Raw genomic sequence first — 25,940 nt, 5'->3', positions numbered from 1 at the left:
ACGCCACCCAGAACACCACAACGTAATGGTGTGTCCGAACGTCGTAATCGTACTTTGCTAGATATGGTACGATCTATGATGTCTCTTACTGATTTACCGCTATCGTTTTGGGGTTATGCTTTAGAGACGGCCGCATTCACGTTAAATAGGGCACCATCAAAATCCGTTGAGACGACGCCTTATGAACTGTGGTTTGGCAAGAAACCAAAGTTGTCGTTTCTGAAAGTTTGGGGTTGTGATGCTTATGTGAAAAAGCTTCAACCTGATAAGCTCGAACCCAAATCGGAGAAATGTGTCTTCATAGGATATCCAAAGGAAACTGTTGGATACACCTTCTATCAGAAATCCGAAGGCAAGACTTTTGTTGCTAAATTTGGAAACTTTCTAGAGAAGGAGTTTCTCTCGAAAGAAATGAGTGGGAGGAAAGTAGAACTTGATGAGGTAACTATACCTGCTCCCTTATTGGAAAGTAGTACATCACAGAAACCAGTTTCTGTGACACCTACACCAATTAGTGAGGAAGCTAATGATGATGATCATGAAACTTCAGAACAAGTTACTACTGAACCTCGTAGATCAACCAGAGTAAGATCCGCACCAGAGTGGTACGGTAATCCTGTTCTGGAAGTCATGCTACTAGATCATGATGAACCTACGAACTATGAAGAAGCGATGGTCAGCCCAGATTCCGCAAAATGGTTTGAAGCCATGAAATCTGAGATGGGGTCCATGTATGAGAACAAAGTGTGGACTTTGGTTGACTTGCCCAATGATTGGCAAGCAATTGAGAATAAATGGATCTTCAAGAAGAAGACTGGCGCTAACGGTAATGTTACTGTCTACAAAGCTCGACTTTCGCAAAAGGTTTTCGACAAGTTCAAGGGAATGACTACGATGAGACCTTCTCACCCGTAGCGATGCTTAAGTCTGTCCGAATCATGTTAGCGATTGCCGCGTTTTATGATTATGAAATTTGGCAGATGGATGTCAAAGCTGCATTCCTGAATGGATTTCTGGAAGAAGAGTTGTATATGATGCAACCAGAAGGTTTTGTCGATCCAAAGGGAGCTAACAAAGTGTGCAAGCTCCAGCGATCCATTTATGGACTGGTGCAAGCCTCTCGGAGTTGGAGTAAACGCTTTGATAGTGTGATCAAAGCATTTGGTTTTATACAGACTTTTGGAGAAGCCTGTATTTATAAGAAAGTGAGTGGGAGCTCTGTAGCATTTCTGATATTATATGTGGATGACATATTGCTAATCGGAAATGATATAGAATTTCTGGATAGCATAAAGGGATACTTCAATAAGAGTTTTTCAATGAAAGACCTCGGTGCAGCTGCTTACATATTGGGCATTAAGATCTATAGAGATAGATCAAGACGCTTAATTGGACTTTCACAAAGCACATACCTTGAAAAAGTTTTGAAGAAGTTCAAAATGGATCAAGCAAAGAAATGATTCTTGCCTGTGTTACAAGGTGTGAAGTTGAGTAAGACTCAATGCCCGACCATTGTAGAAGATAGAGAGAAAATGAAAGATGTTCCCTATGCTTCGGCCATAGGCTCTATCATGTATGCAAAGCTGTGTACCAGACCTGATGTGTGTCTTTCTATAAGTCTAGCAGGGAGGTACCAAAGTAATCCAGGAGTGGATCACTTGACAGCTGTCAAAAACATCCTGAAATACCTAAAAAGGACTAAGGATATGTTTCTCATATATGGAGGTGACAAAGAGCTCATCGTAAATGGTTGCGTTGATGCAAGCTTTGACACTGATCGGGACGATTCTAAATTGCAAACCGGATACGTGTTTACATTAAATGGTGGAGCTGTCAGTTGGTGCAGTTCTAAACAAAGCGTTGTGGCGGGATCTACATGTGAAGCGGAGTACATAGCTACTTCGGAAGCAGCAAACGAAGGAGTCTGGATGAAGGAGTTCATATCTGATCTAGGTGTCATACATAGTGCATCGGGTCCAATGAAAATCTTTTGTGACAATACTGGTGCAAATGCCTTGGCAAAGGAATCCAGGTTTCACAAGAGAACCAAGCACATCAAGAGGCGCTTCAATTCCATCCGGGATCTAGTCCAGGTGGGAGACATAGAGATTTGCAAGATACATACGGATCTGAATGTAGCAGACCCGTTGACTAAGCCTCTTCCATGAGCAAAACATGATCAGCACCAAAGCTCCATGGGTGTTAGAATCATTACCGTGTAATCTAGATTATTGACTCTAGTACAAGTGGGAGACTGAAGGACATATGCCCTAGAGGCAATAATAAAGTTATTATTTATTTCCTCATATCATGATAAATGTTTATTATTCATGCTAGAATTGTATTAACCGGAAACATAATACTTGTGTGAATACATAAACAACCTAAGCGTCACTAGTATGCCTCTACTTGACTAGTTCGTTAATCAAAGATGGTTATGTTTCCTAACCATAGACATGTGTTGTAATTTGATTAACTAGATCACATCATTAGGAGAATGATGTGATTGACATGACCCATTCCATTAGCTTAGCACCCGATCGTTTAGTATGTTGCTATTGCTTTCTTCATGACTTATACATGTTCCTATGACTATGAGATTATGCAACTCCCGTTTACCGGAGGAACACCTTGTGTGCTACCAAACGTCACAACGTAACTGGGTGATTATAAAGGAGCTCTACAGGTGTCTCCAAAGGTACATGTTGGGTCGGTGTATTTCGAGATTAGGATTTGTCACTCCGATTGTCGGAGAGGTATCTCTGGGCCCTCTCGGTAATGCACATCACATAAGCCTTGCCACCATTGCAACTAATGAGTTAGTTGTGAAATGATGTATTACGGAATGAGTAAAGAGACTTGCCGGTAACGAGATTGAACTAGGTATTGAGATACCGACGATCGAATCTCGGGCAAGTAACATACCGATGACAAAGGGAACAACGTATGTTGTTATGCGGTCTGACCGATAAAGATCTTCGTAGAATATGTAGGAGCCAATATAAGCATCCAGGTTCCGCTATTGGTTATTGACCGGAGACGTGTCTCGGTCATGTCTACATTGTTCTCGAACCCGTAGGGTCCGCACGCTTAACGTTACGATGACAGTTTAATTATGAGTTTATATATTTTGATGTACCGAAGGTTGTTCGGAGTTCCGGATGTGATCACGGACATGACGAGGAGTCTCGAAATAGTCGAGACATAAAGATTGATATATTGGACGGCTATATTCGGACACCGGAAGTGTTTCGGAGAAGTTTCGGATAAAACCGGAGTACCGGGGGGTTACCGGAACCCCCCCGGGGGTTAATGGGCCTCATGGGCCCAAAGTGGAGCGGAGGAGGGGCGGCCAGGGCAGGCCGCGCGCCCCCTCCCCCTCTAGTCTGAATTGGACAAGGAGGGGGGCGGCGCCCCCCTTTCCTTCCTCTCCTCTCTCCCTTCCTTCCCCCTCTCCTAGTTGGACAAGGAAAAGGAGGGAGTCCTACTCCCGGTAGGAGTAGGACTCCTCCTTGGCGCGCCCCCTCCTGGCCGGCCGCCCCCCCCCCCCTTGCTCCTTTATATACAGGGGCAGGGGGCACCTCTAGACACACAAGTTGATCTTCGTGATCGTTCTCTTAGCCGTGTGCGGTGCCCCCCTCCACCATAATCCTCGATAATATTGTAGCGGTGCTTAGGCGAAGCCCTGCGACGGTAGAACATCAAGATCGTCACCACACCATCGTGCTAACGAAACTCTTCCCCGACACTTTGCTGGATCGGAGCCGGGGATCGTCATCGAGCTGAACGTGTGCTAGAACTCAGAGGTGCCGTAGTTTCGGTACTTGATCGGTCGGGTCGCGAAGACGTACGACTACATCAACCGCGTTGTCATAACACTTCCGCTTTCGGTCTACGAGGGTACATGGACAACACTCTCCCCTCTCGTTGCTATGCATCACCATGATCTTGCGTGTGCGTAGGAATTTTTTTGAAATTACTACGTTCCCCAACACTTTAAAGATCAAGGACTGACTAGACATTGTAATTCATGGTAAAAGAGATCCAATCATAGTCATACCCAATATAAATTAACAGTGATGAATGCAAATGACGGCTGTGCTCTCCAGCTAGTGCTTTTTAACAAGAGGGTGATGATGAAGGAAATATGCCCTAGAGGCAATAATAAAGTTATTATTTATTTCCTTATATCATGATAAATGTTTATTATTCATGCTAGAATTGTATTAACCGGAAACGTAATACTTGTGTGAATACATAGACAAACAAAGTGTCACTAGTATGCCTCTACTTGACTAGCTCGTTAATCGAAGATGGTTATGTTTCCTAACCATAGACATGAGTTGTCACTTGATTAACGGGATCACATCATTAGGAGAATGATGTGATTGACATGACCCATTCCATTAGCTTAGCACCCGATCATTTAGTATGTCGCTATTGCTTTCTTCATGACTTATACATGTTCCTATGACTATGAGATTATGCAACTCCCGTTTACCGGAGGAACACTTTGTGTGCTACCAAACGTCACAACATAACTGGGTGATTATAAAGGTGCTCTACAGGTGTCTCCAAAGGTACATGTTGGGTTGGCATATTTCGAGAATAGGATTTGTCGCTCTGATTGTCGGAGAGGTATCTCTGGGCCCTCTCGGTAATGCACATCACTTAAGCCTTGCAAGCAATGCAACTAATAAGTTCGTTGCAAGATGATGTATTACGGAATGAGTAAAGAGACTTGTCGGTAACGAGATTAAACTAGGTATTGAGATACCGACGATCGAATCTCGGGCAAGTAACATACCGATGACAAAGGGAACAACATATGTTGTTATGCGGTCTGACCGATAAAGATCTTCGTAGAATATTTAGGAGCCAATATGAGCATCCAGGTTCCGCAATTGGTTATTGACCGGAGACGTGTCTCGGTCATGTCTACATTGTTTTCGAACCCGTAGGGTCCGCACACCTAACGTTACGATGACAGTTTCATTATGAGTTTATATATTTTGATGTACCGAAGGTTGTTCGGAGTCCCAGATGTGATCACGGACTTGACAAGGAGTCCCGAAATGGTCGAGACATAAAGATCAATATATTGGACGACTATATTTGGACACCGGAAAGGTTCCGGGTGAGATTGGGACAATACCGGATCATCGGGAGGTTATCGGAACCCCCCGGAAGGTATATGGGCCTTATTGGGCCTTAGTGAAAAGGAGGGGAAAGGAGCAAGGGAGGGGGTGCCCCCCCCCATGCCCAATCCGAATTGGGAGGGGGGCCGCCCCCCCCTTTCCTTCCTCCCTCCTTCCTCTTCCTTCCCTCTCCTACTCCTAATAGGAAAAAGGGGAGTCCTACTCCCGGTGGGAGTTGGACTCCCCCCTTGGGCGCGCCACCCTCCTTGGCCGGCCCCCTCCTCCACTCCTTTATATACGGGGGCAGGGGGCACCCTAGAGACACAACAATTGATCATTGATCTCTTAGCCGTGTGCGGTGCCCCCCTCCACCATAATCCTCGATAATATTGTAGCGGTGCTTAGGCGAAGCCCTGCGACGGTAGAACATCAAGATCGTCACCACGCCGTCGTGCTGACGGAACTCTTCCCCGACACTTTGCTGGATCGGAGTCCGGGGATCGTCATCGAGCTGAACGTGTGCTAGAACTCGGAGGTGCCGTAGTTTCAGTGCTTGATCGGTCGGGCCGTGAAGACGTACGACTACATCAACCGCATTGTGCTAACGCTTCCGCTTCCGGTCTATGAGGGTACGTAGACAACACTCTCCCCTCTCGTTGCTATGCATCACCATGATCTTGCGTGTGCGTAGGAAATTTTTTGAAATTACTATGTTCCCCAACAGTGGCATCCGAGCCAGGTTTTATGCGTAGATGTCATATGCACGAGTAGAACACAAGTGAGTTGTGGGCGATATAAGTCATACTGCTTACCAGCATGTCATACTTTGGTTTGGCGGTATTGTTGGATGAAGCGGCCTGGACCGACATTACGCGTACGCTTACGCGAGACTGGTTCTACCGACGTGCTTTGCACACAGGTGGCTGGCGGGTGTCAGTTTCTCCAACTTTAGTTGAACCGACTGTGGCTACGCCCGGTACTTGCGAAGGTTAAAACAGCACCAACTTGACAAACTATCGTTGTGGTTTTTGATGCGTAGGTAAGACTGGTTCTTGCTAAGCGCGTAGCAGCCACGTAAAACTTGCAACAACAAAGTAGAGGACGTCTAACTTGTTTTTGCAGGGCATGTTGTGATGTGATATGGTCAAGACGTGATGAGATAAAAGTTGTTGTATAAGATGATCATGTTTTGTTGAAGTTATCGGCAACTGACAGAAGCCTTATGGTTGTCTCTTTATTGCATAAGATGCAAGCGCCAAATAATTGCTTTACTTTTTCGCTATGCGATAGCAATAGTTGCAAGAGCAATAGTTGGCGAGACGACCATGTGACGACACATTGATATAGATCAAGATGATGGAGATCATGGTGTCATGCCGGTGACGATGGAGATCATGACAGTACTTTGGAGATGGCGATCAAAGGTGCAAGATGATCATGGCCATATCATGTCACATATTATGATTGCATATGATGTTTATCTTTTATGCATCTTATTTTGCTTAGTTCGACAGTAGCTTTATAAGATGATCTCTCACTAAATTTCAAGATAAAAGTGTTCTCCCTGAGTATGCACCGTTGCCAAAGTTCGTCGTGCCCAGACACCACGTGATGATCGGGTGTGATAAGCTCTACGTCCATCTACAACGGGTGCAAGCCAGTTTTGCACACGCAGAATACTCAGGTTAAACTTGACGAGCCTAGCATATGCAGATATGGCCTCGGAACACTGAGATCGAAAGGTCGAGCGTGAATCATATAGTAGATATGATCAACATAATATGTTCACCATTGAAAACTACTCCATTTCACGTGATGATCGGTTATGGTTTAGTTGATTTGGATCACATGATCACTTAGATGATTAGAGGGATGTCTATCTAAGTGGGAGTTCTTAAGTAATATGATTAATTGAACTTTAATTTATCATGAACTTAGTCCTGGTAGTATTAGCATATCTATGTTGTAGATCAATAGCTCGCGATGTTGCTCCCCGTTTAATTTTTATATGTTCCTAGAGAAAACTAAGTTGAAAAATGTTAGTAGCAATGATGCGGATTGGATCCGTGATCTGAGGTTTATCCTTATTGCTGCACAGAAGAATTATGTCCTTGATGCACCGCTAGGTGACTGACCTATTGCAGGAGCAGATGCAGACGTTATGAACGTTTGGCTAGCTCAATATGATGACTACTTGATAGTTTAGTGCACCATGCTTAACAGCTTAGAATCGGGATTTCAAAGACGTTTTGAACATCATGGACCATATGAGATGTTCGAGGAGTTGAAGTTAATATTTCAAGAAAATACCCGAGTTGAGAGATATGAAGTCTCCAACAAGTTCTATAGCTAAAAGATGGAGGAGAATAGCTCAAGCAGTGAGCATGTGCTCAGATTGTCTGAGTACTACAATTGCTTGAATCAAGTGGGAGTTAATCTTCCAGATAAGAGAGTAATTGACAAAGTTCTCTAGTCACTATCACCGAGTTACTAGAACTTAGTGATGAACTATAATATGCAAGGGATGACAAAAGTAATTCCCAAGCTCTTCGTGATGCTGAAATCGACGAAGGTAGAAGTCAAGAAAAGCATCAAGTGTTGATGGTTGACAAAGACCACTAGTTTCAAAAAGGGCAAAGGGAAGAAAGGGAACTTCAAGAAGAACGGCAAGCAAGTTGCTGCTCAAGTGAAGAAGCCCGTCTGGACCTAAGCCTGAGACTGAGTGCTTCTACTGCAAAGGGACTGGTCACTGGAAGCGGAACTACCCCAAGTAATTGGCGGATAAGAAGGATGGCAAAGTGAACATAGGTATATTTGATATACATGTTATTGATGTGTACTTTACTAGTGTTTATAGCAACCCCTCAGTATTTGATACTCGTTCAGTTGCTAAGAATAGTAACTTGAAACGGGAGTTGCAGAATGAACAGAGACTAGTTAAGGGTGAAGTGACGATGTGTAAGGGAAATGGTTCCAAGATTGATATGATCATCATCACACACTCCCTATACTTTCGGGATTAGTGTTAAACCTAAAATAAATGTTATTTAGTGTTTGTGTTGAGCATGAATATGATTGGATTATGTTTATTGCAATACGGTTATTCATGTAAGTTAGAGAATAATTGTTGTTCTGTTTACATGAACAAAACCTTCTATGGTCATACACCCAATGAAAATGGTTTGTTGGATCTCGATCGTGGTGATACACATTTTTATAATATTGAAGCCAAAAGATGCAAAGTTAATAATGATAGTGCAACTTATTTGTGGCACTGCCGTTTAGGTCATATTGGTGTAAAGCGCATGAAGAAAATCCATGCTGATGGGCTTTTGGAATCACTTGATTATGAATCAGTTGATGCTTGCGAACCATGCCTCATGGGCGAGATGACTAAGACTCCATTCTCCGGAACAATGGAGCGAGCAACAGATTTGTTGGAAATCATACATACTGATGTATGTGGTCCGATGAATATTGAGGCTCGCAACAGGTATCATTATTTTCTGATCTTCACAGATGATTTGAGCAGATATGAGTATATCTACTTGATGAAACACAAGTCTGAAACATTTCAAAAGTTCAAAGAATTTCAGAGTGAAGTGGAGAATCATCGTAACAAAAATAAAAGTTTCTATGATATGATCGCAGAAGTAAAATATTTGAGTTACGAGTTTGGTCTTCAGTTAAAACAATGTGAAATAGTTTCACTACTCACGCCACCTGGAACACCATAGTGTAATGGTGTGTCCGAACATCGTAATCGTACTTTATTAGATATGGTGCAATCTATGATGCCTCTTACCGATTTACCACTATCGTTTTGGGGTTATGCATTAGAGACAGCTACATTCACATTAAATAGGGCACCATCTAAATCCGTTGAGACGACACCGTATGAACTATGGTTTGGCAAGAAACCTAAGCTGTCGTTTCTTAAAGTTTGAGGTTGCAATGCTTATGTGAAAAATTTTCAACCTGATAAGCTCAAACCCAAATCGGAGAAGTGCATCTTCATAGGATACCCAAAAAGAAAATGTTGGGTACACCTTCTATCATAGATCCGAAGGCAAGATATTCATTGCTGAGAATGGATCCTTTCTAGAGAAGGAGTTTCTCTTGAAAGAAGTGAGTGGGAGGAAAGTAGAACTTGATGAGGTAACTGTACCTGCTCCCTTATTGGAAAGTAGTTCATCACAGAAATATGTTACTGTGACTACTACACCAATTAGTGAGGAAGCTAATGATGATGATCATGTAACTTCAGATCAAGTTGCTACCGAAACCTCGTAGGTAAACCAGAGTGAGATCCGCACCAGAGTGGTACGGTAATCCTGTTCTGGAGGTCATGTTACTTGACCATGACGAGCCTACGAACTATGAGGAAGCGATGATGAGCCCAGATTCCGCGAAATGGCTTGAGGCCATGAAATCTGAGATGAGATCCATGTATGAGAACAAAGTATGGACTTTGATTGACTTGCCCATTGATCGGCGAGCCATTGATATTAAATGGATCTTCAAGAGGAAGACGGACGCTGATAGTAGTGTCACTATCTACAAAAGCTAGAATTGTCGCAAAAAGGTTTTCGACAAGTTCAAGGTGTTGACTACGATGAGAGTTCCTCACTCGTATCTATGCTTAAGTTTGTCCGAATCATGTTAGCAATTGCCGCATTTTATGAAATCTGGCAAGTGGATAAACAAAACTGCATTCCTTAATAAATTTATTAAAGAAGAGTTGTATATGATGCAACAAGAAAGTTTTGTCAATCATAAAGGTGCTAACAAAATATGCAAGCTCCAGCGATCCATCTTTGGACTGGTGCAAGCATCTCGGAGTTGGAATATACGCTTTGATAAGTTGATCAAAGCATATAGTTTTATACAGACTTGCAATGAAGCCTGTATTTACAAGAAAGTGAGTGGGAGCACTACAGCATTTCTGATAAGTATATGTGAATAACATATTGTTGATCAGAGATAATGTAGAATTATTCTGCAAAGCATAAAGGAGTGTTTGAAAGGAGTTTTTCAAAGAAAGACCTCGGTGAAGCTGCTTACATATTGAGCATCAAGATCTATAGAGATAGAGCAAGACGCTTGATAAGTTTTTCAATGAGTACATACCTTGACAAGATTTTGAAGTAGTTCAAAAATAGAACAGTCAAAGAAAGAGTTCTTACCTGTGTTACAAGGTGTGAAGTTGAGTAAGACTCAAAACCCGACCACGGCAGAAGATAGAGAGAGAATGAAAGTCATTCCCTATTGAGGGAGTCCTGGATTAGGGGGTGTTCGGGTAGCCGGACTATACCTTCAGCCGGACTCCAGGACTATGAAGATACAAGATTGAAGACTACGTCCCGTGTCCGGATGGGACTTTCCTTGGCGTGGAAGGCAAGCTTGGCGATGCGGATATTCAAGATCTCCTACCATTGTAACTGACTCTATGTAACCCTAACCCTATCCGGTGTCTATATAAACCGGAGGGTTGTAGTCCGTAGGACATCAACACAATCAACTCCATAGACAACAATCATACCATAGGCTAGCTTCTAGGGTTTAGCCTCCTTGATCTCGTGGTAGATCTACTCTTGTACTACCCATATCATCAATATTAATCAAGCAGGACGTAGGGTTTTACCTCCATCGAGAGGGCCCGAACCTAGGTAAAACATCGTATTCCCTGCCTCTTGTTACCATCCGGTCTAGACGCACAGTTTGGGACCCGCTACCCGAGATCCGCTGGTTTTGACACCGACATTGGTGCTTTCATTGAGAGTTCCTTTGTGTCGTCGCCTTTAGGCCTGATGGCTCCTTTGATCATCAACAACGATGCGGTCCAGGGTGAGACTTTTCTCCCCGGACAGATCTTCGTCTTCGGCGGCTTCGCTCTGCGGGCCAATTCGCTCGACCACCTGGAGCAGATCGAAAGCTACGCCCCTGGCCATCAAGTCAGGCTTGGAAACTTAAACTACACGGCTCTCATCCGCGGAGACTTGATCTTCGACGGGTTCGAGCCACAGCCAAGCGCGCCGCACTATCTCGAGGGGCATGATATAGCTCTGCCTCCGGACAGTGTCCTGGAGGCCACACACGCATCGGTTCCGACCCCTAACTCGGAGCCTATTGCGCCAATCGAGGACGAGCGGTTGGACGTCACCTCGGGGGCTGCGATCTCAAAGGCGATCGAGCCGAACGCTAGCCCCACACTCTGCATGACCCGTGACTCCGAGGATCCGGACTCCTCCCCGGACTCCGAACCCCCCGTGCCCCTGCCAATCGAATCCGATTGGGCGCCGATAATGGAGTTCACCGCCGCAGACATCTTTCAGCACTCGCCTTTTGGCGACATCCTGAATTCTCTTAAGTCTCTCTCTTTATCAGGAGAGCCCTGGCCGGATTACGGTCAGCGAGGATGGGATACAGACGATGAAGAAACTCAAAGCCCACCCACCACCCACTTGGTAGCCACTATCGACAATTTAAACGACGTGCTCAACTTCGACTCCGGAGACATCGACAGCATGGATGACGATGCAGGAGATACCAACGAACCAATGCCCATAGGGCATTGGACAGCCACCCCATCTCATGATGTGTACATGGTGGATACCCCTAAAGGAAGCGACAACGAGGAAAAAGGGGAAAGGACGGGAGATCGACCCCCAGAAAAGCAATCAAAGCATCAGCGTAAACGCCGACCCAAGCCCCGCCTCGACAAAAACCCAGCCATAGAGCAGGACGAGCCGGTAGACGACGAGTAGGCCTTAGAGCAACCGTCTGAATAGGGCAACATGGATAGAGAAACCGAACATCCCTCCTCCGGCGAAAACGGCATTTCGGACGACCTCACGCCGGATAAACCTATGGAGCAGAAGAATCTCCATGAGAGGCTCGTTGCAACTGCACGCAGCCTAAAAAAGCAGAAGCGGAAGCTAAAAACAGTGGAAGATGCACTCCGGATTAGATGGAGCAAAGTAATCAATACTGCAGATAAATATGGCGATAGTCGTGGCACTAAAAGCTATCCGAAAAGAAAGCTACTGCCTGAATTCGACGAAGAGGCCCTAGAGCCCTCGCATTCAAAAAATGAGAAAGCCACACGGTCGGATAGACGACCCCATAAAGCGGCAAGCGGCGCCGCACTTAAATCGGCATGCGACCCACTTAAGGATTCGCACCATGGCCCAGTCAGGTCCATTTATGGGCCAAGAAAGCAAGCTCTCATAAGCAATGCTATGAAGCCATCATCAGAATCCGGCACACCCAAATACAGGGGCGCCGCACACCCCCTATGTTTCACCGATGAGGTCCTGGACTATGAATTTCCAGAGGGATTCAAACCCGTAAACATAGAGGCATATGATGGAACAACAGACCCTGGAGTCTGGATCGAGGATTATATCCTCCACATACACATGGCTAGAGGAGATGATCTCCACGCCATAAAATATTTACCCCTTAAGCTCAAAGGGCCAGCCCGGCATTGGCTTAAAAGCCTTCCCAAAAACACAATTGGAAGCTGGGAAGAGCTCGAGGATGCTTTCCGAGCAAACTTTCAAGGGACCTATGTCCGCCCTCCGGATGCAGACGATCTTAGTCACATAACTCAACAACCCGGAGAATCAGCTCGGCAGTTCTGGAATAGATTCCTCACTAAAAAGAATCAGATAGTCGACTGTCCGGACGCCGAAGCCTTAGCAGCTTTCAGGCATAACGTCCGAGACGAATGGCTCACCAGACACCTCGGCCAAGAAAAGCCAAAACAATGGCCGCACTAACAAGCCTCATGACCCGCTTTTGTGCAGGGGAGGACGGCTGGTTGGCAAGGTGCAGCCCCAGCAACCCAAGTACATCCGAAACTAGGGATGGAAACGGAAAACCGCGACGCAACAAGGACCGTCGCTGGACTAAGGAAAAAAGTCCGAAGAGCACGGCAGTCAATGCCGGATTCAAAGGCTCACGACAAAATCAGGAAAAATCGCCCCCCAGGATAACAGGGACGATCCATCCAACCTGAATAAAATCCTGGACAGGATATGTCAAATACACAGTACTCCCGGGAAGCCTGCTAACCATACCCACAGAGACTGTTGGGTTTTCAAACAATCCGGCAGACTCAATGCCGAACACAAGGGGCTCAACACACCAAGCGAAGGCGAGGACGAACCCCAAAAGTAGAGCACCGGGAAACAAAAGAACTTCCCACAAGAAGTGAAAACAGTGAACTTACTTCACATAACAAAACGTGCGGCGCCCATAAAGGTACGCACCACACGGCCTATCCCCAAAGGGTCCCGCCACTGGTTGTCAAAACCAATCATCTTCGATCAGCTAGATTATTCTAGAAATATCAAGAATGCAGGCTGGACTGCCTTGATACTCGATCCAATAATTGGCGGGCTCCAGTTTTCAAATGTCCTTATGGACGGCGGCAGTGGACTAAACCTGATATATCAGGATACAATCCAGCACATGGGGATAAACCCAGCAAGAATCCGCCACAACAAAACCTCCTTTCAAGGGGTAATACCTGGTCCGGACACCCATTGTATGGGTTTTCTCCGGCTCGAAGTCATATTCGGCTCGGCCGATAACTTCCGTCGCGAAAAGCTGACCTTCCATATCGTCCCGTTCTCAAGTCGCTATCAAGCACTACTGGGACGCGAAGCTTTCGCTCGCTTTAACGCAATACCGCATTATGCATCTCTTACGCTTAAGATGCCCGGTCCACGAGGCATCATCTCTTTGAAGGGGAAGCACTAAAGTGCGCCTCCCCAAGCGGAGGACTATGCGGCCGCTTTGACAGCCCCACAGCAAAATGGCCTCACCGGCCAAAAAAAAACTTCGAAATAGGTCATTCAAGACCACGAACGCGGATAGACGAGTTCGGTGCAAGATCATCATTGATGCAGGCTTAGTGGCCATATACCCCCGCACTAGGGGCTTCACGCATATACAATAAGAGACAATAAAGCTCAATCTTATATATTTTACTTCATACTTTGTTTATTTTAAACTTTTTCGGCACGACCCGTTTTCAACTCAGTTCCTCTCTTTTACAGATGAACGTCGTGCGGCGCCCGTCCAGGATACGGCACAACGGAGACACAGGCGCAGACGTGCAGTAGGGACCCGTCCTAAAGGATTCTTTTTAGATTAAGACCCTGCGTAAACCTTTTTTACTGTCTCTTGTTGCTACACATCCCCTGGTTTTTTCTGATATAACCAAGGAGGAGGCTGGCGTCTTGGCATGTGGCCACGTCAGAATTTTTGCACGTACCTGGACACTAGGGGCTTTTTTTTAATAAAGAGTGTCGTTTCGCCCGCACTCATAAAGACCGAACACCTTAGGGAGTGTTCGGCGTCGCGAGTTTTGGCATTATATGCATCAGCTCCGAATCATGTCTTTGGTCAAATGTTGGGTTGCCCGGCTCCTGAGTTCGGCTACCTTACGTTCCGCTCTATCGGCTAAGGTAGCACCAGGAGAACTACTGCGATTGTGCCCCGGTTCGGCCGGGCGAGCACCTCAGTAGAGAAAGCCGAAAACTGATTGTCATGATGTAGCGTGAGACTGGTCAGCCACTCGATGACCTATCGGAATCTATCGGATTCCTCCGCTTTAACGAAGGGCCGCTTCCCGGCCAGGCACATACGCGCCCCGAACTCGGATGAGCGCAGTCGCCACCAAGGAGCTACTTAAATAGTCTCACTGTCAAGCTCCTATGGCTAAGTGAAAGTGTTAAAGCATTATAGTTCGGTTGCCTGGCCCGCTGCGCTATCACTTCCTTTGTAGGACCAAGACGTTGGGTTAAGTGTGAAAATGCGTCTTCTACGAGCACCCCCGCACTATGTGCGTGGGGGCTGAAGCCAACGACTGCCATCTTTCAGATTTTGTATATATATATCTTAAAAACGGCCGCACAGGAGGTGTTCCCAATACTTGAAGGTACAAGTATAAAAAGGCCACTACAGTTTATCAAAATATTACTTTATAATTACATATGCTATCATAACATAGCATCTTTCGAGCACTGCGTCTCTATTACACGAGCGCCTTCAAGGACTTCCTGAAAATAGTGCTCGGAGGGTACTCGGCTTTTGTCCGAATCTCGGGACGCAACAACGGTGGTCTCCATCTCTGCCCAGTATGTCTTGACACGGGCAAGAGCCATCCTTGCGCCCTCTATGCATGCTGACCTCTTCATTGCATTAATACGCGGCACCGCGTCAAGGAATTGCTGCACCAAGCTAAAATAACTCTTCGGCTCCGATCTCCCCGGCCACAGATGACCCATGACGTACTTCATGGCGAGTCCGGACAACCTATTCAGTTCGGCCCATTGAGCCAAACGATCGTCCACTGCCAGTGGACGCTCTGGATTGTGAAACTGCGACCAGAAAAGCTTTTCCACTTCGCGATCTTTCTGATCTCGAAACGTTCGGTCGCATCAGGATGTCAGGACCCTGATCCTAAGCCACATCGATCTAGCATGTAACACATCATATCACTTTGCGGCCTCACGCACGGTATTCCCACGGGTGCCACCTTACCTGGCCCGGGACCGTTTGCGCCTTTTGGCTCACATATATGATAGTGTCGCTAGCATCCATATGACAGAGAACCCGGGCCGACATGGCTAGTCGTGAACCCAAAGCGGCACTAACCCATGGGAACAGGCATACATGAATCAACCTCGAGCATGTCGGTCAACAGCGTGTGAATCCGGGCTGTAGCATTGGGCTAACAGGACTCCGGTATCCCGGGCTGTAGCAGGCTAGGCAGGACTCCGGATGTCACCGCGTGACATTTCCCCGAAGGGACAGACACAGGAACGAAGTGAAACACATGCCGGCCAATCAAGTGTTCCGGAGCAGTAGTGCTGGGCTAGCAGGACTCCGGTGAACCGGGCTGTAGCGGACTACTATGGCTCATGGAAGCACAAGACTACATTTCCCCATAAGAGAGGCTACCAAGGATAAACCACTAGGTTGTCGGATCCCACACATACCAAGCATTTCAATCATACACACAATATGCTCGATATGTGCAAATACAACATGGCATCACAACATAACTCTATGACTCAAAGTATTTATTCATTAGGCTCCGAGGAGCGAGATATTACAAACAAGGGTCTCATGACCCAACATTTAGAGCATACAAGTCAAAGCACATGCGGAAGCTTAACTTGTCTGAGTACAGACAACTACAAAAGAAAAAGGTTGAGAAGCCTGACTATCTACCAGATCCTGCCGAGGGCACAAGATCGTAGCTGAGGTAACAAGCTAAACGTCGAAGTCCACGCGGAACTACTAGCGAGACTGAAGTCTCTCTGCAAAACATAAAATAAGCAAACGTGAGTACAAATGTACCCATCAAGACTTACATCAGAACTATCTACATATGCATCGGTATCAACAAAGGGGTGGTGGAGTTTAACTGCAGCAAGCCAGCTTTGACTCGGTGGCTACCCTGAAACTACGACTGCAAGTAACTCTTTTGAAGTGGCGCACACGAGTACACAAATTCACCATACCAATACACCACTATGGATCCGCTCCCGTATCCCTACGAGAAGGCCATCCATAGCACTCACACTTATCTTGCGGGTTTTAGAGTATCTACTTTCACTTGTCTATGAACTATGCAAGGGGTCCAAGTTTCCATATCCGAGGAATCCGGCTATTCGAATAGATAATGATAACCCTGCAGGGGTGTACTTCTTCACACACGCTCTCGCCACTTATCGCCCTGTACACGTCATGTACCTCGGCAACCTTCAAGCGGAAGCCGGGCGAGGGAGTCGGCCACGACCTGACTAACTGACAAGTCTCTAGTCCAGGTTTATCGCCTATTCGGGTTCCATCCGCAAGGAGATCCGGCCGGGGTGTCGCTCACAGCCCCAAACGATGTGTGCAGGGTTCCCAAGCCCACCATCCGGGTGCCACTTGGTACACCGTGCCACTGTGCCTAGTCTATCCCAAGCCCACCTGTACCGGGTGCCACTTGGTAGACTACTAACACTACCTACAAACACCAGAAACTAGTTGCAACTCCTGGACAGAGATCGAGTTGATTAATAAGCCGAGAGGGGCCGAGTTACCAGAACCCAATGTGTGGTAGTAACTGTTCATGGATCACAAACACATAACTCAGTTCCCGAGGACGGCTGAAATAAGACAACCCACCATGTACTCCTACATGGCCTCTCACAGCTACCTTCACCAAATCGTGTTCACAAACTTAGCTCTCAACAGTAGGACATGTTCACCACATTCCAATTCATCCCTGATGAATCAGACCTGACTCAACTCTAAGCAGTAGCAGGCATGACAAACAAACATGAATGAGTAGGCACATCAGGGCTCAAACAACTCCTACTCATGCTAGTGGATTTCATCTATTTACTGTGGCAATGATAGGTCATGCAGAGGAAAGGGGTTCAGCTACCACAGCATGTAACAGTTGTAACGTTGTTGTCCTAATGCAGTAAAAGAGAGAGCAGGAGCGAGAGAGTGGGATCATATCAGAATGAACAAGGGGGGTTTTGCTTGCCTGGCACTTCTGAAGATAACATTGAGTCTTCATCAGTGTCAACAAATTCATCGCTGGATCAACGTCTACTGAGGGGGGACAAACACCGGCAACTGAGGAAGAACACAATCAATGCAATGCACAATATGATGCATGATCATGACATGTCAATATGCTATGGTTTGAGCTAATGCAACTAGCAACATGTTAAATGGAGTTGGTTTGAACCCTAGGTTCAAATTCAAACTCCATATGTGAGAGTTTAAATTCCATTTATATGAATTGGCCTAATCAGCAGCCATAAGTTGTTCTAACATGCATGAAAATGCCATAAACAGATTCCTTGAATTTTTCTGATAATTTTTCATATATAATTTATTTCATTTGAAGTTACAGTTGAATTTCTATGATTTTTAGAAGTTTGCAACATTTTCTGGAATTTCCTATATAAAAATAAATCCAGAAAATGCTTTACTGCGTCAGCATGACATAGGTGTGACGTTAGCAAGTCAACTGGGTCGGCCAGGTCAAACCTGACCTGTGGGACCCATACGTCAGTGTAACAGGGCTGGTTTGGGTGGATGACATGTGGGACCAGTCAACTGCCGCGTCAGCAAAGTCAACATTGACGGGTGGGGTCGGTCAACGTGTGACGTGGCCAGGTCAAACTGACTGGTGGGGCCACGGTCATTAGCTTAAATTAAACAGGGTATAACCCTGTGGTTAAATAACGGGTGGGGCCCGTCTGTCAGCGTCTGTTAGGGAGGGATTAGTGGCGATTAGTCTTAATTAAGCGACCACGTCAGCGGTCGATGCCGGCGACCAAAAGCACGGCGGTGGCTCACCGGAGATGCTCGGGACGGAGCTACAGAGCATCGTTTCGCTCGTGGTTTGCGGCTACGGCGAGCTAGGAGACTCGCACATCCAGCGGTGGCAACACCTCGCGCTGGGGTTGACTAAATCGACGGCAGCGACAGCTTTTGCGGCGGCCGGAGTTTGGGAACATGCGAGCACGAGGCTGCGATGCACTAGGGAGCCGGCTAGCGGCTGCGTTGGCCTCCTGGGGACGCAGTGAGTGCAGTGGAGTGCTCGGTTGCGAGCTTGCGCGGCTGTGGTCACGGTGGCGGCATGGCCGGCGGAGCCAAGCTCTCGGGCTCGACGGGAACGGGTGCTACGATGAGCTAGTGGGCATGGGAGTAGGGGGGATCGATAGAGGAGCTCATCGTGAGTCCAACGAGCGCGAGGGCGAGGTCGGGGACGTCCGGTAGCTCCCGAATCGACGGCGATGAGCTTCGGTGGCCGGCGACGGAAACGGCGATGGTGACGATGAAGCAGCGCGTCCGAGGCCGGGAGAATCGTCGAGGAGGAAGAGGCAGATGAGGCGGAGCTCGTGAGCACGTTGGATGGGCGAGGGAGGGCCAGTGGCCGTGGCAACAGCGAGCGGCGGCGACGGGCATGCTCGGCCATGGGGGGAATCAGAGGAGCGAGGGGGAGGGAGGTCCAGAGAGCGAGGGAGAAGTGAGAGGGGGTCGGGGAGGTGGCGTGGCACTCGTGGAGGCGTCCAGGCCCTCGACGGCGAGCAGGAGCTGGCGAGGCGCGTGCCAGCGCGCCGCGGCCACGCGCTCATCCTCCTGGCAAGGAGGAAGACGACAGGGGAGGGGGCCAGGTAGGCCGGGCCGGCCACTTGGGCCGCCAGGTAAGGCCCAGGTGGGCTTCTCTCTCTCTCTTTATTTTTCTTCCATTTTCTATTTTTCTGCTACTGTTTTGGCTTTAGTAAAAATACTAAAGCATTTTGAAAAATGCTGGGACACTCTCTAGATTATTCTAGTGGCCCACATTTAATTTCAGCATTATCTGAGCATTTAATTTATTTATAGTATTTAAATGCCCAAAGTCAAATACAATATGAATTAATTCAAAAATCCAGGAATGACCTAGAAATATGTGCATCATTTTTGGCAGAGGTTTTCACCTTTATCAAAAATAATGAACTTTTCTAAAGGGTATTCTGGGTTCATTGAAAATATTTTTATTTTGATCCTAATTGCATTTTAGTGCTAGGGCTTGTCATCCCCATTTCAAATTTTCTCAGTAAAGTAGACATGATGCAACACCATATGTTAGCACTAGGCATTACCAGAACTTGGGATGTGACACAGGAGCACTCGCTGCCAAATCCAGATAGGTATCCTCCACACTCCACATCCGGTCCAACGGAGCAAACTTCGGATCGCAAAATTTCCTTCGCAGCATAAAGGGCTTTCCAGCCGCAATCTGTTCGGCCTGACGCAGCTCCTCCTTCGCAGCTCTCATCGCAGAGCGCGCGTCCTTGGCATTGGCAACGGCCTTCTCTAAGTCCGTCTATTTCGCCTGGTCTTCTTTCTCAAGAAGTCTGCAACGGTCTGCAGCGCTCTTTAACTTTTCAGCCATCTCGGCCATCTCTTCCTTGCTTCGGCAATGAGCAGCCTGTTCGGCTCTCAGCTCTTCAAGGGCTTTCTTGGCAGCCGCATCACTTTCTCTGGCTTGTTCTTTAGCTCGGGCAAGTTCTGCCCTAAGACTCTCCACGGCGACCGCACCATCTGCGTCAAGCACACACATCGTAAGACATAGGCATAAAACTGTTCCTACCTGATGCAGCCCGAGGAATTACATACCTTGACCCTCATCAAGCCGCTTGTTGACAAGCGTGATGTCGGCATCTGCCACGTCCAGTTGCCGCTTTAGTTCGGCAAAATCATCAGTTCAGCTCGATTCCGGACACCCTGCCGCCTACATTCAAAGGCGACATCTTAGACCTGGGATTATGATCCTCCGTGTGCCGTCATTTCTTGATGACGCGCAGAGTCTCAGGGGCTACTATCTACATAGGGCGCATCTTATTCATGCGCAACTGACAAAAGTATACATTATCTAATGTACCTCGAAACCCATCAGCAAACTTTTGACGGCCGCATGCAATCTGCTCTCTGCGGATGAAATCCTTTCAATCACCGTGCCCATCAATGCGCGGTGCTCCTCTGAGATAGAAGCTCACCCCAGCAGAATCTTTAGCTCCTCCGGCCGAGCACCAGACGATGCCGGGCTCGTCCCATGACCTCTTTCAAAGGCCGGACGCGGAGAACCTGGGGGGGGCGCATATCTACCTTCCGCCCCTACCGGATTCGGAGAAACCCTCCGCGACGACACCTCAGGGTCGCCCGCCTCGCTAGGCGGCACGGCAAGGGGAGGCGTCCCGCTCTCCATCATCTCCGGAAGTAGATCCCCCGAAGACGAGCTCTGCTGAGAAGGGCTGAGGTCCGAGCTACAAGGTAAAGGTTCGGTTAATCTTCTCAGATATAAATTAAGGGTTTCCCTCATCCCTCAAAAGGAAAATCTTTCTCTACTTACGGCTCGCTGGAGGGCTGATCCCCTTGAGGGCGTAGTCCGGCCAAGGAACTCCCCGGCGTCGGACCCTCTGACGAGGATTTTCTCCCCCGCTTCAAGGCCATGGTTTTCGGGTCGTCAGAGGCGGCTCTCTTCTTCCCCCTAGGAGAGGAATTGTCGGTTCCTCCCTTCGGAGCAGCCTCCTTCGAGGAGGCCATAGCTTCCTTGTCCTCCCCCTCCAAAGGCATTATCTCCAGCATCCTGACCAGCACAGGATCCGGCCTGGTTTCAGGAAGGGGAGCCGGACACCTGATCAGCTTTGCCTTCGCTATCCACTCCTGTTTAAAAGAACGGCTCTTTTAGGGGCAAGTTTATGACAATTATATGGATAGAAGGTCCGGGCACAAGGTTGCTTACTTGAGTATCCGGACGATTGCAGCTTAGGCCTGCGTCCTCGGTTAAATCCGGACACATCTCTTGTGATCCGAAGAACAGTTTATACATCTCCACGGGCGTTGCGCCCATAAAGTTCTGGAGAGCTCGTGGTCCCTCTGGATTAAACTCCCACAGGCGAAGGGGGCGACGTTTGCCGGGCAATATTCGGTGAATCAGCATGACCTGCGTCACCTTGACTAGGCTGAGGTCTCCTTCCAGGAGATCCTTAATTCGGCCCTGTAACAAGGGCACGTCTTTGGGCAAACCCCAATCTAACCCTCTGTTGACCCATGACGCTAGCCGTGGTGGGGGACCCGAGCGAAAGGCAGGAGGTGCCACCCATTTGGTACTCCGGGGAGCGGTGATATAAAACCACTCTCGTTGCCACAAGCCTAGCTCCTCTTGAAAAGAGCCCTCGGGCCATGGAGCATCAGCATTTTTGCTTATAACAGCGCCTCCGCACTCTGCGTGCCGTCCCTCGATCATCTTCGGCTCCACTTTGAAGGTCTTGAGCCATAATCCGAAGTGAGGGGTAACACAGAGGAACGCTTCACACACGACAATAAACGAGGAGATATGGAGGATGGACTCCGGAGCTAAGTCATGGAATTCTAGCCCATAATAAAACAGCAGTCCCCTCACAAAGGGATCCATTGGGAAGCCCAACCCCCGAAGGAAGTGAGACATGAACACCACGCTCTCACCGGGCTGGGGACTGGGGATGACCTGCCCTTGAGCAGGCAACCTATGCCAAATTTCGCCGGTCAGGAACTTAGCCTCCCGCAACTTTAGTACGTCCTCCTCTATGACGGAGGAGGGCATCCATCGGCCTTGAAGGTCGGAACCGAACATTATCAAAGGTCCGAGGCGCCCGGAATATGGAGCCTAGGGTGTTGGAACTCGAGGCGATGGGTGAACTTGTTTTGGGATTGGAGAAGAGGATAAGGCCCTGGTCTCTTTATAAGAGGGTGAATACCAGGAGCCCTCCCCGTAACCATTTGGGACTCGCCTTTAGTCGAGAAAACATAATAACAGGCACGATTGGGTTACCCACGTCCGTATTGATGAGAATCCCGTAAAAGGGGGTACACAATCTCTGCTTTAACAAGACGTGCCAAGGAAACCGCCTCGCAAAACACGCTGAGGTGGAAAAGTAAAAACGATTCGAGTAAAGGACTTGGCCGTAGTACGATGACGCACTACGGAATACGTCAGCAGATTTGATTTGTGTTAATATTATTCTCTCTATGGCAATATGTGGAAGCTTATTTTGCAGAGCCGGACACTACTCTTGGTGTTTGCGATCTTCTATGAAGGACTTGGAGGAGGAACCCGCCTTGCAATGCCGAAGACAATTTGCGCGCCGGACTCGTCGTCATTGAAGCCTGGTTCAGGGGCTACTGAGGGAGTCCTGGATTAGGGGGTGTTCGGGTAGCCGGACTATACCTTCAGCCGGACTCTAGGACTATGAAGATACAAGATTGAATACTACGTCCCGTGTCCGGATGGGACTTTCCTTGGCGTGGAAGGCAAGCTTGGCGATGCGGATATTCAAGATCTCCTACCATTGTAACCGACTCTATGTAACCCTAACCCTATCCGGTGTCTATATAAACCAGAGGGTTGTAGTCCGTAGGACATCAACACAATCAACTCCATAGACAACAATCATACCATAGGCTAGCTTCTAGGGTTTAGCCTCCTTGATCTCGTGGTAGATCTACTCTTGTACTACCCATATCATCAATATTAATCAAGCAGGACGTGGGGTTTTACCTCCATCGAGAGGGCCCGAACCTGGGTAAAACATCGTGTTCCCTTCCTCCTGTTACCATCCGGCCTAGACGCATAGTTCGGGACCCGCTACCCGAGATCCGCCGGTTTTTGACACCGACACCTATGCCTTGGCCATAGGTTCTATAAAATATGCCATGCTGTGTACCAGATCTTGTATACCCTACACTGTTTTTGGCAAGGGAGTACAATAGTGATCTAGGAGTAGATCACTGGACAGCGGTCAAATTATCCTTAGTGAAATAAGGATATGTTTCTCGATTATGGAGGTGACAAAAAGGTTCGTCGTAAAGGGTTACGTCGATGCAAATTTTGACATTGGTCCAGATGACTCTAAATCTCAATCTGGATACATATTGAAAGTGGGAGCAATTAGCTAGAGTAGCTCTGTGCAGAGCATTGTTGACATAGAAATTTGCAAAATACATACGGATCTGAATGTAGCAGACCCATTGAGTAAACTTCCCTCACAAGAAAAACATGATCACACCTTAGTACTCTTTGGGTATTAATCACATAGCGATGTGAACTAGATTATTGACTATAGTAAACCCTTTGAGTGTTGGTCACATGACGATGTGAACTATGGGTGTTAATCACATGGTGATGTGAACTATTGATGTTAAATCACATGGCGATGTGAACTAGATTATTGACTCTAGTGCAAGTGGGAGACTGAAGGAAATATGCCCTAGAGGCAATAATAAAGTTATTATTTATTTCCTTATATCATGATAAATGTTTATTATTCATGCTAGAATTGTATTAACTAGAAAGGTAATACTTGTGTGAATACATAGACAAACAAAGTGTCACTAGTATGCCTCTACTTGACTAGCTCGTTAATCGAAGATGGTTATGTTTCCTAACCATAGACATGAGTTGTCATTTGATTAACGGGATCACATCATTAGGAGAATGATGTGATTGACATGACCCATTCCATTAGCTTAGCACCCGATCGTTTAGTATGTTGCTATTGCTTTCTTCATGACTTATACATGTTCCTATGACTATGAGATTATGCAACTCCCGTTTACCGGAGGAACACTTTGTGTGCTACCAAACGTCACAACGTAACTGGGCGATTATAAAGGTGCTCTACAGGTGTCTCCAAAGGTACATGTTGGGTTGGCATATTTCGAGATTAGGATTTGTCGCTCTGATTGTCGGAGAGGTATCTCTGGGCCCTCTCGGTCGGTAATGCACATCACATAAGCCTTGCCACCATTGCAACTAATGAGTTAGTTGTGAAATGATGTATTACGGAATGAGTAAAGAGACTTGCCGGTAACGATATTGAACTAGGTATTGAGATACCGACGATCGAATCTCGGGCAAGTAACATACCGATGACAAAGGGAACAACATATGTTGTTATGCGGTCTGACTGATAAAGATCTTCGTAGAATATGTAGGAGCCAATATGAGCATCCAGGTTCCTCTATTGGTTATTGACCGGAGACGTGTCTCGGTCATGTCTACATTGTTCTCGAACCCGTAGGGTCCGCACGCTTAACGTTACGATGATAGTTTCATTATGAGTTTATATATTTGATGTACCGAAGGTTGTTCGGAGTCCCGGATGTGATCACGGACTTGACGAGGAGTCTCGAAATGGTCGAGACATAAAGATCGATATATTGGACGACTATATTTGGACACCAGAAAGGTTCCGGGTGAGATTGGGACAATACCGGATCACCGGGAGGTTATCGGAACCCCCCGGGAGGTATATGGGCCTTATTGGGCCTTAGTGGAAAGGAGGGGAAAGGAGCAAGGGAGGGGGCGCGCCCCCCCAAGCCCAATCCGAATTGGGAGGGGGCCGGCCACTCCTTTCCTTCCTCCCTCCTTCCTCTTCCTTCCCTCTCCTACTCCTAATAGGAAAAAGGGGAGTCCTACTCCCGGTGGGAGTTGGACTCCCCCCCCTTGGGCGCGCCTCCCTCCTTGGCCGGCCCCCTCCTCCACTCCTTTATATACGGGGGCAAGGGGGCACCCCATGGACACACCAATTGATCATTGATCTCTTAGCCGTGTGCGGTGCCCCCCTCCACCATAATCCTCGATAATATTGTAGCGGTGCTTAGGCGAAGCCCTGCGACGGTAGAACATCAAGATCGTCACCACGCCGTCGTGCTGACGGAACTCATTCCCCGACACTTTGCTTGGATCGGGAGTCCGGGGATCGTCATCGAGCTGAACGTGTGCTAGAACTCGGAGGTGCCGGTAGTTTCGGTGCTTGATCGGTCGGGCCGTGAGACGTACGACTACATCAACCGCGTTGTGCTAACGCTTCCGCTTCCGGTCTACGAGGGTACGTAGACAACACTCTTCCTCTCGTTGCTATGCATCACCATGATCTTGCGTGTGCGTAGGAATTTTTTTGAAATTACTACGTTCCCCAACAGATCAACATAAAAGTAAATGGATAGGCCCTTCGCAGAGGGAAGCAGGGATTTATAGGGGTGCCAGAGCTCGGTTTTGCAATAGAGATAAATTGTATTTTGAGCGGTATACTTTCATTGTCAACGTAACAACTAAGAGATGGCGATATCTTCCATGCTAAACACATTATAGGCGGTTCCCAAACAGAATGGTAAAGTTTATACTCCCCCTCCACCAACAAGCATCAATCCATGGCTTGCTCGAAACAACGAGTGCCTCCAACA

This window comes from Triticum urartu, chromosome 7, assembly GCF_003073215.2.
Source record: "Triticum urartu cultivar G1812 chromosome 7, Tu2.1, whole genome shotgun sequence".
NCBI lineage: Eukaryota > Viridiplantae > Streptophyta > Magnoliopsida > Poales > Poaceae > Triticum > Triticum urartu.
Note: the sequence above shows the minus strand (reverse complement) of the source record.